Genomic DNA, 3,810 nt, shown 5'->3' on the forward strand with positions numbered 1-3,810 from the left:
TTCCTCCTGTGACTAGCCAGTTTTACTTATTATGATGTCCTCAAGTTTCTTTCATACTGTGGCATATGACAGGATTTTTTTGTTTTATATGGCTAGAAAATATTCTATTGCAAATGTGAATAGCATCTTTATTGATTCATCCATCCATCAGTGAACACTTAAGTTGATTCCATATCTTGTCTATTGTGAATAAAGCTGCAATGAACATGGGAGTGCAGATAACTGTTTGATGTACTGAGTTCATTTTAAAGGGTTAAATATCCAGAAGGGAAATCACTGGATGCTAAAGATTTGTCCTTATATATTAGGATAGGATTATAAAAATTGTTTTTGGGGGCGGGGCCAAGATGACCCACTAGAAACAGCCATGTTCAGAGGCGCCCATGGAAAAAAACCATAATGTGCATGTGAATCCTTCACCTCTGCAGTGATACCTGGATACCTGGATAATCAAGGTATCCACATTCTCATCAGAACTGATTAGGAAGCTGGCACGATCCACTGAGATCAAGGAAGAGTAGTGGGGTGCAGCGGCCCACCTGAGAGCCACATGGGGTTGGGAGCTCCCATTCCCCAGCTAAGGGAGATAGTGAGTGAGAGTGCTACCCATCCCAGGAAACCACGCTTTTTCCACTCAACTGTGCAACCCACAGATCTGATGATCTCACTCACAAAACAATGCCACCAGGGCCTATCATCCCAACCCCAGAGAGTTTCAGATTCTCAACAGCCTCTCAGCTGGCATCTGCTTAAACCTGTGGATCTTCTGGGAGGAGGGGCAACCAGCACCACAGCTGGAGCTGCCTGCTGTCTTTGAGCACCTTGGGGGAGGGGCAGTAGCCTGTACTGGGACTCACAACTGCGTAACACGCTAATCTCCCTGGGCAGGGAAAGGGTGGCATCCATCTCTATAGCACAAGACCACACTGCTTTTCTCCTGGAGGAGTCATGGAGGCTGGAAGACTTGGTCCTAAGACTTGTCTCTCAGAGCACAAAACACCGGCTGTAGCAGACTGTGGCCAGAGTGCCTCTTCAGGCCTGACCCTGACTCATCTTTCCTCACTGGGTGGGGCTTCCCTGCAGGAACTCCAATAAGTCCTTCCAGAGGCTCAGGGAAAGGACCCGGGTGTCCCTGGGCCTGAGTCACTAGTAGGAGGGGTGGCCACTATCTCTATGGATCAGCAGACTTAGCCTTTCCTCCTGGTAGTTCTGAGGAATCTGGGCAACCCAGATGAGTGGGTTTCCCTCCGGCAAAGTACACCCCCTCCATCAAGGGACAGACAAAGTGCTTCATTAAACAGGGCCTTTTCCTGGCACCACTCAAATGGATGAGACCCTCCAACAGGGATTTAAGACATTTTATATAGGAATGATCGTATTGGCAACAGATTGGTGCCCCTTGAGGTAAGAGATCCCAGAAAAAGGAGCAGGCACTCATCTAATCTGTTCTCCAACTTCCTTGAGTGACATCTCGTGCCACGGGAGAAAATCAGACATATAGGGCCTTAAATGAACCCCCAGCAAATCACAGCAGCCCTACAAAAGAGGGACCTAACTATTGTAAGAAAAATAAACAGAGAGCAACAACAATAACATCGTCAACCACAACAAAAAAAGTCCCCACAAAAAACCTATCCAAGGGTCAGCAGCCCCAAAGATCAAAACTATACAAGTGAATAAAGATGGAAAAGAATCAGTGAAAAAATGCCAAAAACCCAAAAGGCCAGAGTGCCTCTTCTCCTCCATATGATCGCAGTTATCTCTCCAGCAAGGGAACAAAACTGGATGGAGGATGAGATGGAGAAATTCACAGAAGTAGGATTCAGAAGATGGGTAATACAATACTACACAGAGCTAAAGGAGCATGTTCTAACTCAATGTAAAGAAGCTAAGAACCTTGGTAAACAGAGAAGCTACTAACTAGAATAACCAGTTTCGAGAGGAACATAAATGACCTGATGTAACTGAAAACATAGCACAAGAACTTTGTAAAGCATACACAAGGATCAATTGCCAAATCAAGCAGGCAGAAGAAAGGCTATCAGGGTTTGAAAACGACCTTGGTGAAACAAAGCATGCAGAGAAGACTAGAGAAAAAAGAGAAAAGGAATAAACAAACCTCCCAAGAAATCTGGACCTTTGTAAAAAGACCAAACTTGCAATTGATTGGAGTACCTGAAGGAGATGGGGAGAATGGAAACAAACTGGAAAACACACTTTAGGACATTAACCAGGAGAACTTTCCCAACCTAGCAAGACAGGTCAAGATGCAAATTCAGGAAACCACAGAGAACACCACTAATACTCCAAGAGAAAATCAACCCCAAGAATCATCAGATTCTCCAAGGCTGAAATAAAGGAAAAAATGTTAAGAGCAGCTAAACAGAAAGACCAGGTCACTCTAAAGGGAAACCCATTAGAGTAACAGCAGACCTCTCAACCAAACAGTATATGAGCCAGAAGAGACTGGGGGCTGATATTCAGCACACTTAAAGAAAATAATTTTCAATCCAGAATTTCATATCCAACCAAAGTAAGCTTCATAAGCAAATAATACATATATTTTTTCCAGACAAGCAAATGCTGATGGATTTCATTACCACCAGGCCAGCCTTGCAAGAGATCTTGAAAGGAGCACAAAATATAGAAATAAAAAAACCAGCACTAGACACTGCAAAACACACCAAAATATAAAGACCAATGACTCTATGAAGAAACTACATCAGCTAGTGTGCAAAATAACCAGAGAGCATGATGATGACAAGATCAAATTCAAACATAACAATACTAACCTTAAATGTAAATGTAAATGCCCCAATTAAAAGACACAGGCTGGCAATTGGATAAAGAGTCAAGACCCACTGGTGTACTATATTCAGGAGACTCATCTCACAGGCAAAGAAACACATAGGCTCAAAATAAAGGGATGGAAGAAAATTTACCAAGTAAATGGAGAGGAAAAAAAAGCATGGGTTTCAATCCTAGTCTCTGACAAAACAGACTTTACACAACAAAGATTAAAAAAAGGCAAAGAAGGGCGTTACATAATGGTAAAGGGAGAAATTGAATAAGAAGAGCAAACTATTTTAAATATACATGCACCAAATACAGGACCACTCAGATTCATAAAACAAGTTCTTATACATATGCAAAGAAACTTAGACTCCCATACAATAATAGTGGGGGATTTTAACACCCCACTGTCAATATTAGACAGATTAACAAGACAGAAATTTAATAAGGATATTCAGGACTTGAACTCAGCTCTGGATCAAGTAGATCTAATAGACATACAGAAAACATATAAACATATAGACATATACAAAATAATTTATATTATTCTGTGAATTATGTAAAATAATGTTCATAATATACAGTCTCTCAGACTACAATGCAACCAAATTAAAATGCAGGATGAAGAAACTCAAAAACCACACAATTAAGTGAAAATTGAACAACCTTCTCTCAAATGACTCCTGAGTAAATAATGAAATTAAGGCGGAAATCAAGAAGTTCTTTGAAACCAATGAGAACAAAGAAACAATATAGCAGAATCTCTGGGACACAGCTAGAGCAGTGTTAAGAGGGAAATTTATGGCACTCAATGTCCACTTCAGAAAGTTAGAAAGATCTTAAACTGACAACTTAACATCAAAATTAAAAGAGCTAGAGAGGCAAGAGCAAACTAATCCAAAAGCTAACAGAAGACAAGAACTAACTAAGATTAGAGCAGAATTGAAGGACACAGAGGCACAAAAATCCCTCCAAAAAAATCAGTGAATTCAGGAGCTGGTTTTCAGAAAAAAATAA

Source organism: Cebus imitator, unplaced genomic scaffold (assembly GCF_001604975.1).
Source record: "Cebus imitator isolate Cc_AM_T3 unplaced genomic scaffold, Cebus_imitator-1.0 Scaffold143, whole genome shotgun sequence".
Taxonomy (NCBI): Eukaryota; Metazoa; Chordata; class Mammalia; order Primates; family Cebidae; genus Cebus; species Cebus imitator.